Here is a 12,292-nt window from a genome sequence, read left to right as displayed (position 1 = left end):
TTTGTTTAGCAAGCGATTTACACTTCAGTGTTGATGTGAAGCTTACACTTTGGTTTTTGTTAATAGAAACCAAATGTCTATAATAAAATTAAAATATATTCTTAAGTTTTATTGGGCGTGCCTTTAGGCACGGGCTATCAATAAAGTTTTATATTCTTAAGTTTTATTGGGCGTGTTTATAATAAAGTTTTATTTTTTCACTTTTCTCTATCCTCACTTAATAACTAGCATGTTATCAATCACCTACAAATCATACAAACTAACTAATCCCTTTTTCTTTTCTTTTTTTTGGTAGGCAGGTCAATTAATTGGTTTGAGGCAAAGGTGGTGTTGGGTATGAGGTGAGTCAATTAATTGGTTTTATGTAATGATTTTTTGAAATGGTTTAGATTTTAGAAACCTATCTTCATGTAATGATTTTTTAAAATGGGTTAGATTTAAATGTGTTTCTAAATGGTTTTGATTTCAAAAATATGAAAATGATAAATGAAATTTATAAATGCTTTCGCTAATTCAATGTGTAGAAACAATTTCAGTTTCTTATAGGTGAAGTTTTAAATCAGAGTAATATTATCATTTTGAATTGATTTATTACCACTGAGTTTCGTAGCACGTGATATCAAAAAAAATTGTTGTCAGTGCCTTCAGGAACGCACAGGAACACACAAACTGCCATAACTTATGGCCATTATAGACACTATAGATTCTGCATCAACATAACAGGAACACACAAACTGCCATAACAGGAATGTTACAAAATGCCATTCATTTTAAAATAGAGGTGACAAACAAATATGATTATAATAAATTAAAATTTTGATTGGATGGGTTAAAGTCAATTTTTTTTTTTCTTCTTCCCTTTACCCCTGTGACTCAACTCAATATATTTTTGTTTCGTTGGGTGAAAATCATCTCTTATTTTGTACAAGAGCTGAACCTATTCTTTCCTTTATTTATTTATTTTCTTTTTTTTCTTTCTTTCTTTCTTTCTTTCTTTCTTCTCCTCTCATTTTTTTTATTTTACTTTCAAAGTGAGGATTGTAAGTTGTGATAAAAAAAATAAAAAAATTATACTTTCAACTTTGCCAATTATTTTGTAAGACTCTATGAACAATGCTGAGATTGGCTCAATGTGGACTAGAAAGAATTTGTAAAAGAAAAACAGTAAAGAGGTTTAGAGTAACAAAAAGCAGTTTTAACCCTATTGGTTGTTTCTTTTTTTTTTCTTCAAATATTTGGCTGTTATTAGTTAGTCATCTTGGAGTAATGAGTGATAACATAAACTTACTTTATGCTTGAAGTAGTTTAAACCTACTTTATACTTTTAATTGGATGATTATGCATAATGGTACCTCATAAGTGAAGAAGAAAGTGGTTTCTCTTTCAACCCTTAATGTTGGTGAAGTGCCCTCTTGAATGTTGTGGGCAAATTCTTGGTGATTGATTTGGAGTATACAACATGTTATCAATCACTTAGAAAGCATACAAACCAACTAATCCATTTTTCTTTTTCTTTTTTTTTTAGTAGGCAGGTCAATTGATTGGTTTGAGGCAAAGGTGGTGTTGGGTATGAGGTGAGGAAAAGCCGTAAATTTCATGTAATGATTTTTTGAAATGGTTTAGATTTAAATGTGTTTCTGAATGGTTTTGATTCCAAAAATATTAAAATGATAAGTGAACCAGCACAATTATTAAAATGGGTTTCTGAATGGGTTTCTAAAAGCAATTTTCATGTACTGATTTTTGGAAACTTATCTTTATTTTGTTTAATTTAGTTCCCCTATGTAACTATTCTGTTGATATGATTTGGAGTATTAATTATGTTTCTCTCATTCTCTTTTTAACTGTTCCGTTTCTCTACTTAATTATGTTTAATTATGTTTCATTCTCTCTCTTTCATTTTTCAGTTATGGTAAGTATCTTTTTTATGTATTTGGTTGTAATCTTTGTTTAAAAAAATAGTACAATTAATTTTATTTAATGAACCTTGGGTTTAATTTTCAGTTTGATTCTTTTTTTGTTGCCTACTAATTGTTATACATAATGCTTCAACTAGAAAATGAGTTATGCATTATCATAGGGATGGAAACTCAAAGGAACATGATCAGCCAAAAATGGATACTTCACACAAGGTAAGCTTTAATTGTTTTAAAATTTAATTTTGTTTGGTTTTACAGCCTTCAAAAATTCTTCTTTCTTATAACAAGACTCTCTTAGTCTTAATAAAGAAAATTATTCGCTCCCCTTACAAAATATGAGTTTAATTCTATTTGGAGGTTTGTATGATTTCGGTCGCTGTTGATTATGTTGTTTCTCTCATCTTCTCTTTCGAACTGTCATTGATGATGTTGATTGTGTTGATTTTCTCCTCTCCTCCTTCAAATTGGCTGATGGCTTTTTCATGGCTGTATCTATTTTTATTTTTATTTTTGGTTGTGTTGGGTTACCATTTTTACGTTGAAGTTCCCTTGCTGACGCTGCTCCTCCTTCGGCTCTCTTCAACTCCCTTCGAACTTGCACTCGCAAGGTAAGACTTCGAACTCACTACTCTTGATCACTGTTGTGTTTTCCCATTTCTCTGCTCTTGATCGCTGTTGTTGGTTTATTATGTTGTTTGGATTTGTCTAATTCTCCAGCTTGAATGAGTAATTTTTGGTTTTGTAGTTTAGGTGCCTGACAAAATGTCTGTGAGTCCTTCATATTGGTTTGGAATTTTAGGAAATTAGGAGACATGAGCATCCTGAAAGAGTTGGAAAACTTTGTTCTTTACCTGCTTGCAAAACTTTTTGCTTTATTGTTGACTATAAACTATGTTCACACCAATATTTTTGTTCATGCTTTATGCAAAAAAAAAATAAACATAAATTTCTATTTCCTATAAACAAAATACTAAAACTAACACATTACCAAACAAAATGTGAGGTACACTCTCTTCAGTTCTCCTTGCAATATTTGTTCCAGAAATGAAAAATAATACATGGAAGTGTAAGGTATGCATTCCTTTTAAGCACTAAATTGTATAGATTCAGTCAGTTTGTTTTTTATTTTTTTGCCAGGAAATAACAACCACTTTTTTATAATAGGAATGCACTTACAAATACTTGGTAGTATGGGATCTGTTACATTTGAGAGGGACACAAATGCCTTGAGAGACAGAAAAGTATTGAGGGATCTGTTAAACTCCAATTCCCTCTCAAAACAAGAATGAAATCAGAATCCAGAAAAGCCCAGAGTGTTGCTATAAAAAATAAAGAATAAAAAGACATCCAGAGGGATTGCCCCCATTTTGGTCTAATAATAACCCTGACGCCCTATAACATCAATGGGCAATTTTGGCCACAATTTTCTCCAACTAAGAAAGCAATATCAGAATAATGGTTCCAGACCTTTCTGTTCAACTCAAATATCAACTAAGAAAGCAATATTAGATTTTGATTTCTGACAAACAAATAAGGTATGTGTACAGTACTTTTGAGATCACATAGTTATGAACAAAAATCAAAGTTCTGCTTCATTCAAACTAGAATAGGCTCCTTTTGCTTAGAATAAACATGTTTATAAACCAAATTCAATATTTTATCACATAATTCTTGACCATATAGTCAATTTTCTGTCAGGAACATAACCCCAATTTAAAACAACATTATGCCAAGAGGTGTTTAAACAATCATCTAAATATCGCTGACCTCTAATTCCGGTTCTGCATGCCAAGCTGTTTTGGAAGATGATGAGCAGAAACTGGTTCAATGAGAGAAGAATAGTGTTTGGACTCGGAGAAAGAGGATGACTTATTGAGAGAGTTCATGAAAGGGCAAAGAATCAGACATTAGTTAAGAATTGGAGGCAAGTAATCTTAGTGACATTTTTTTTTTCTTTTTTCTTTTTTATATGTTGTGACTGAGGAGGATGAACCAGACACTTCCTACTATTTTTGGGTCTCAAAGGTACTGACTCAACACACACACACAGAGTTAATGAAATGTTTGATTCTTTAATGAGAAATGGGTGTTAATTTTTGAAATGGGTGCTAATTTTTTATTTATAAAATGGGTTTTTCTATATTATGAGTTTTGCTATTGTTTGCTAAATACTCATAAATGTCTACGGATCTATAAATACTTCTGAGTTTGCTAAATACTCTTTAAATACTGATATGAATTTTCCTATATTTATTGGGCTTTTTGTGTTTTTCTATTTTTTTCCCCCTTTATTTGGGAGTGGGGATTGGTAAGCTGTGATAAAAAAAATATATATATAGTTTTCGCATTGCCTGTTACTTTTTTAAGACCCTGTAAACAATTGTCCCCTTACTGCATGTTGTTGATTTGTTGTTTTATCCATTGAATTTTATTATATCAGTTTAGTCTTATAGTTTATTTAATTTCAATCTAAATTTTGTTGGTTGCTACCCATGAGCTAACTAAATAGATCCAAAGGGGTTGGTTTGATATTTTGCTTATGGTCATGTATTGCTAACAAATATTCAAAATTAATTTAAGGTTGGAAGCAAAATGAATCTGAATCGGTCTAGGTGAAGATTGAAGAAGGTGATGGAGGGTTACATACACAAAACTGATAGGACTAAATTGATATAATTAATGGCTTTGGGTTTTTGGACAAAATAAATGGGGTTTTTTAGGCTGTATTGATTTGTAAATGATGGAGGAATTAAGTTAGTTAGAATTTGTTGTTGAATTACCAAGTGAAGAGTTTGCTTTTTGAATTTTATTTTATTAAATTCTCTCTTCAGAACACTTCTTTCTTAAATTTTCCCCATAACCTTATGTGATCAATTAAAGGAAGTTCCAAAAAGAAAGAGTTGAAAAAAATAAAACCCAAAGAAAAGATTGATTGATTTTTGTAAATTAATGTTTTTATCAATCATTAATTTGAATCTGTGTTGACAATGTGTTGTGTTTGTTCGTAGTATATGCATTGGGTAACCAATTATTATTTTGCAACAATGTTGGTGTTTAGTTTGAATTGGGTGGTCTATAAAAAACCTTTTATTAGTGCGACAGTGCACGTGTTTGTTTTGAATTGGATAGTCTCTTTTAATTATCATATTGGCTTTTTTCTGTATTTTATAGGTAATATTGACTTATATTGGCTTTTTAAATTGAAGACTAGAAGCGAATGATAATATTAACTCCTTTTTTACAGGTCTACATTTTTTTAAGCTTAAGTTTTTCTTATCTCTCTAATGATTTTGTATTTATTGTTGTATAAACTAAACGTGTACGTCTTTGATTGATGAGTGTTGAAAAAGGGGCAATCTCGAGTGAGCAACAATCTCGATGGCAGAATTTACACTATTTTTGGTTTTATCGTTGACAAACTTTGAAAATGATTGACGTTGTATAAAGTTAACGATTATTTAGAGGCAGATTGACGTTATGTAAATTTATATAGATTTGGTTTGGTTTGAGAGGTAGACATTTGGTGGTGTTTGTTATTTAGATTTTGATCAAGAATACTATTTTCGTATTGGCATGGTGCGCTCGAAAAGGAGAACACCATTTTATTGTTCCTCTTATTTTGAAGTTGTGTCTATAATAAAGGGGATCCTCTTGCTCAAATGGATGTTATCTATTAATTTTTTGTATGTCATGGGAAAACAGAATTTTAGGTATCCTTGATTCTCAATGTTTCTAGCTTAAGAGAGAGTGATAAATGAAAATTATTCAAACAAAACATTATTGACACCGTGCCTTTAGGCACGGGTATACACTAGTATATATATAAAACAGATCAGTAAAATATTTTACAGAAAACACTAAAATAAATAAATAAATAAACTTAGAGAAAAATAAATAAACTCTGATATAAATATATCTGTAAACCCTAGTAGATCGAAATCCCTAGAAAGAGAGAGAAAGAAAGAGATACCCTAAACAACAGTAGTGAGTGAGGATGATTGGCGATGAGCAACGAGAAGCGGTGAGGGAGGATCTGCGGTGACGGAGGAGTGGCAACCGTCGTTCGTTGTGTAAGAGAGAGAGAGAGAGACAGGGGGGATGCGAAACCCTAAACTTATTGGCAACGGCGAAGAGAGAGAGAGAGAGAGAGAGAGAGAGAGAGAGAGAGAGAGAGAGAGAGAGAGAGAGAGTGAAGGAGGATGATCGATAGTGAGCAACGAGCAACGGTGATGGAGGATTGGCAGTAACGGACAAGCGTCAGCCGTCGTTCGTTGTGTGAGAGAGAGGGAAAGACAAAACCCTAAGATCTTGGCAACGACGGGGAGAGAGAGAGAGCGTGTTTTGTGTGTGAGATGAGATGAGAGCACAGTGTTTCAACCAAACCCTAGACGCGCACTGTAACAAGCCCGCGGGGGACCTCGCCACAGCTCGGACTCGACTTTCGTTAGTCACGGTTCTAAGTCTGAACCAAAGAGTCCAAATCCGGCAAATCGTTTTAAGAAAAACAGATTTTTTGAAAGAAGTGCCAAACATGGATTGCTTTGCCAGATACAGAGTCGCCACCTAAATATTTTATTTTGGGAAATTTAGGAAACCCTGACTCGGTGCCAAAAGGCCACGTGTCCGTCATCACCAAAGTTGCCTCGGCTCGGGAACTTGGGTACGATTAGGGAAGGTCACTTCGTGAGCACCCCCACTCGCCCGGTCATAGACCGGCCTCTACTAACCATGATATCAATTTTTGAAAACATTGTGAGTTCTTATTCCGGTTTATTAGCCTAGGTTACTATGTGATGCGCACAGCATACAAATATAGACCGGGTCGCCTGAATTGGAACGAAACATTTCATGTTTGTTTTTGAAAATGGTTTGCTACCCGCAAGTAGGCTTTAAAACATTTGATGATTTATTCCAATTTAAGTAACCCAACCTTCACCCACAGGCATTCAGGCAGTTATATCAGATAAGCACATAGCCTCATGGTAAGCATGCTATTCATGGCAGTCACTCACACGCATGCAAGGATGCTAAAGCATAAAGCTTACCGAGTACTCCAAGCCAAAATAGGAATTCATTAGAAATCATGCATGATCCTAACTATACAGAAATGCCTAATGCAACACATGCAAAATGCAATTATAGCAGGCTCGGCTATTCTAAGATGGCATATGAAATGTTACAACTATCATGTATTCAACTTTGAAATTGAAAGTACAATGCAGTTAGTATGATGCGCCGAGCCCGGTGCATGCAATACAGATGAATGAATGCAAACATGCTGTCATACTGTATGCTAATTTAAATATGCCCTAATCTAACCATCATAAGCGGATAAATAAAAGGGAGAAAGACGTGGGGTTGGAAGACATACATCACAGTCACGCACACTTATTACAGTTGTGCCCTCGCGCAGAGGGTCCGAATAAATATACAGTCCCGAATAAAAGAATATTACAGTCCAAAATATTACAAAATCCTAATTAATTAACAAATTAACTAAGAAAATAAATAAAACTGGCATGCAAGCCAGGGACTGCCTTGCTTCTGATGGATGATGCATGTCCGGGTTGTCTTGCGCGGAAATCCACCGGAATGCCCCAATTAGCCTCTGTTTACACCTGTTCTTGAAATGCGTGCCAAGCCCCAAAAAAGTTGCTGATTCTTCGTTTTGCTGCAACAGAGAGCAGGAAAGGGGCATAGCAATGTATTTGCACAGATATATGCATGTCTCGGTCCTCGTGCCACCAATCACGCATACCGAGGCATGATGGCCGAGGAGTCGAAATGCACAACTCAATATAGGATGAATGCACATGAAGCTACAGCTAAAACCTAACTCCATCATGGATAATCCGGAGTGTCGGTGACTGGGGAATTGAGACACGTTCCGTCACTCGAAGTACGAAACGCACCTCGTTTCCCGTGCCCGGGCTAACTCCTATCCCGAACACGATGCAATATGCATGATATGCATGAAATGCGACTAAGATACAATCCTAACATACACCATGCTATGAAAGTGAGATGCCTCGAAATGCGTGCACACGGGCACGCAAACTGAGAAAATGACAGAATGTGATCTAAGATACAACCTAGTATGCACTATGCTATGAAAATGAGATGCCTCGAAGTGCGTCCACACGGGCACGCAAACCGAGAAAATGACAGAATGCAATCTAAGATACAACCTAGTATGCATTATGCTATGAAAATGAGATGCCTTGAAGTGCGTGCACACGGGCACGCAAACCGAGAAAATGACAGAATGCAATCTAAGATACAACCTAGTATGCACTATGCTACGAAAATGAGGTGCCTCGAAATGCGTGCACACGGGCACGCAAACCGAGGCAATGGCATACACAATGCGAATGACATGAAAATGTGATATGGGCTTATACTAACATGAGTGAGCCTCAGCCACACTCACATAGGATGCTGACGGATGAAAATGAAGTGCCTCGAAATGCGTGCACACGGGCACGCAAACCGAGGCAATGACGGAATGTGATGTAATGACATGAAATGATGATGTGGGCTTATACCAACATGAGTGAGCCTCAGCCACACTCACATAGGATGCCGACGGATAAAAATGAAGTGCCTCGAAATGCATGCACACGGGCACGCAAACCGAGGCGATGACAAAATGCGATGCAATGACATGAAATGATGATGTGGGCTTATACCAACATGAGTGAGCCTCAGCCACACTCACATAGGATGCCGACGGATAAAAATGAAGTGCCTCGAAATGCGTGCACACGGGCACGTAAACCGAGGCGATGACAAAATGCGATGCAATGTCATGAAATGATGATGTGGGCTTATACCAACATGAGTGAGCCTCAGCCACACTCACATAGGATGCCGACGGATAAAAATGAAGTGCCTCGAAATGCGTGCACACGGGCACGCAAACCGAGGCGATGACAAAATGCGATGCAATGACATGAAATGGCATGCAATCATTCTAATGGAATTTCAGCACTAAAATATGGGGGAAAACAGTCCCGAAATGAGGCGAAATGACACCAAATGCATGGAATTGTCCCGAAATGCGAATTTAGGCACCCGAAATGGCCTATAGCTATGCCAAACATGCACAATATGGACATGCAATGCAAAGACAGAAGCTAGACAGTCCCAAAAAAGGCACTTTCACAGTTATAAACATGGCCAAACAGCAAGCATAGGTATGGCAAAAATGGCATGCAAGAATAGGGGCCAAGAGAGGGGTAATGAAGCAAGTGATATAAGAAAAATCCAAACTGAAAAATTCCCTTCTACAACACTGAAGAGGGACCAAAAATATGAATATTTACAGTATATGGCAGTCCCAAAATCAGTATACAAACATGATAGAAATGTGATGCAAAATGAGGCTCAAAAGTGGCTATAACATGAGGTATGCAAAATATTCACCAAACAGCCAAAGACCCTTAATAAAATATGTAGAATGGGCCAAAATAGGACTATTTTCAGAACTGTAAAATGGCCAAAAACAACAGCATGATAGGCTAACTAAACATGCAAGAATGGGGAATAAAAGAGAGATATAACATGAAGTGGCATATGGAGGTCCCAAACCATGAAAGGACCTAAATGAAACATGAATAATGGACCAAAATAAGCACTTTTTCAGAACTGTAAAATGGCCAAAAACAAAAGCATGGTGGGCTGCCATTGCATGCAAGAATGGGGAATAAAAGAGGAGTATAAAGGTAAGTACAACATGGAAGTCCCAAATGGTGTTGAGCCCTTCTTCAATGTTGAAGAGGGGCTCAAAATAAGCCTAATATCAGTTTACAACATGCTCAAAAACAGATTACTCATGGGCCAAAAATAGCATGCAAAATTATGACATATAAGAGGATCAATGAAGCAAGTGCATCATGGAGGGCTCAAACAGGGTTGAGCCCTTAATCAAAAGTGAAAATGAGCTCAAAAGAGGGCCCCTTTAAGTTAGGGCCAGAGCTTGAAACAAAAAGCATATGAGGCTTACAAATGGATCAAGAAAAAGGGTCAAAAGAGGAGAAGTGTTACTCACCCTTGAAGATCAAAGCTTTTGTTGCTTCTTGGATCAATTTGCAGCTCCTTTAGACTTTGAGAAGCCTTCCTTGTTGCTGGAAATGAAGTGGTGATGGTAGAGCTTGGTGGTGTAGAAGAAATGGTGCTTAGGGACTTAGGAATATTCAAGGAAATGAGAGGTATAGAAAGGGATTTGTGTATGGAAGCTTGAAGAACAATTTTTCTAACCCCTACAAGTGAAGCCACCAGCTGGTTATAAGGGCCAAAAAGGGGGTGTAAAGGTGGGGGAAAAGGAGAGCAACTTTCCCCCACAAAATATCCCCCGGATATTGATATTTTCTGGGGGATAAAGCTCCACAGCTATAAAGTGCACAGTGCAAGGAGCTCGGCTGGCCTGTTACTTTTGCTGCAGGTGGCCGGCCGGCCACACCCCCTAGCCGGCCGGCTAGGGGTCAAAAGGGTCAATCAGATTTAGTGGCCGGCCACTAACTGATGGTGTCCTCCTATGTGTGTACATCACAAATATGTGGTTCAAAGTTCGAAAAAATGGGCCCAAGGTGTTCAACATTAGCCCGGAAGGAGGGGGTCAAAAGGGTCAAGTAACATTAATGGCCGGCCACCAACTTTTAGGGTCCTCCCATGTGTGTACATCACAAATATGTGGTTCAAAGTTCGAGAAAATGGGCCCAAGGTGTTCAACATTAGCCCAGAAGTGTGAAAAACAGGCGCCGGAGGGCGTCGGAGGATGTATAACTGGTTGCTGCAACAATTACTGGCCTCCCACCCTTCAGTGACCTCCCTAGTGATAAAACAGAGGTACCTGCCAAAAATGAACGAAAACCGTTGCAAAACGAAAGTTCGGGGGCCAAAACGCGCAGTTCGAGGTCCCGAAAATGGGCTGTTAAGCACCAAAAGTGGCATTCGGCCACGAAGTGGGTTTCTCAGACCCCAGTGTCCCTCAAAAGGGAGAAAATAAGGAGTATGCCAAAAATTAGAGCAAACGGAGATGGTTAAGCGGTCCCGAACCGAGGCACACGGCCAACGGTCCCGAAAAACCGGAAACCGGACTCCGAAATAGGAAAAATGGCCTACGGCCACCAAATGTAGCCTACGGACATTGAGAGATAGTCTACGGGACCTCTCCCTTCCCTCAGGAAAAGAAACAAAGAAAATCGAGCCTGGTTCGCAAACCGAGACAAGGCACAGAAGAGGGTTCGAAAGTCCGGAGGCAGGGCTCACGGCCGTGACTCTGAAGTTTCTGAATAAGCACATTATGCAGTATCACCAAGCGCTCAATCAGTGACATCTGAGTCTTAAGGTCGGTCAAAAATGGGGTGTCTACATGCACATATATATAAGGAGGGGCAAAATAGTAATTGCACATCGGGATTTATACGGGGCGGGGATCGGGATCGGGGTCGGGGTCGGGCCGGGTTTGAGACTGAAACATGTATCCCCGTCCTCGGCCCAAACATCACTGGGGATACATTTTAAAAAACCGTTCCCGGCCCGTCGGGGGTATTTTTCGGAGAATAACAGCTCAATTCGGGGTCGGGGGTTCGGGTCCCCATCGGGCCGGGTTCCGATTGCCATCTCTATTCAACTATTCCTTTATTCAGGGTCTAATTGCTTTTTGAAAGATAAAAGACAAGGTAAAACATAATTATATTTCATCTATTTTTTTTTTTCTTTTTGTTTTTAAAATCTTACATAAATTCATGATATAAATACAATCTAATTAATTTTTGAAATGCCTGCATTAGCCTTTACCCAACAAAGCCCGACACATGTGCTTTGGTGTTGATGTGAAAAGGGTTTGTTTGTGGTGAATTACTTTGCTGCTTTGAACTATTGTTGGATGCAATTGAGTAGTGATGGTTATTGATGTTTGGTGCTGTTGTGGGGGAGTTTGGCTTCCTTAATAAGGACCATTGCTATGATGATTAAATTTCATGGGACATGCTCACTATGTTGCTCACGAGAGGCTGATTGTATTTATTTATTTATTTTTATTTTGATTTGTATCTGTTTGGTTGGTTTCTTACCAACTTTTTGTTAGTGACTTGCATATTGTTATACTTTTGTTTCTTGTTCCAACTTAGTTGAGATAGAAAAGTTACATCAAAAAAAGTTATTTTTATTATTTTTTATTAAAAAAAAATGAAAAGCCTTTGTGTTATATAACACGAATTTAGCTATGCCATTGAAAAGTGTTTTAAGAGCAACCACAGTAGGACTGTTTGTGCGTGTTAGTTTTCAATTTTTTGGAAAGTCTTATTTTCAGCTACAATGGAGCTGCTACGTGCACTATTATGGCATTGATCCCCTGCTGCTAAGTGCGT

The sequence above is a fragment of the Camellia sinensis genome, unplaced genomic scaffold (assembly GCF_055761805.1).
Source record: "Camellia sinensis isolate YWXY unplaced genomic scaffold, ASM5576180v1 Unanchor3, whole genome shotgun sequence".
Lineage (NCBI taxonomy): Eukaryota > Viridiplantae > Streptophyta > Magnoliopsida > Ericales > Theaceae > Camellia > Camellia sinensis.
Note: the sequence above shows the minus strand (reverse complement) of the source record.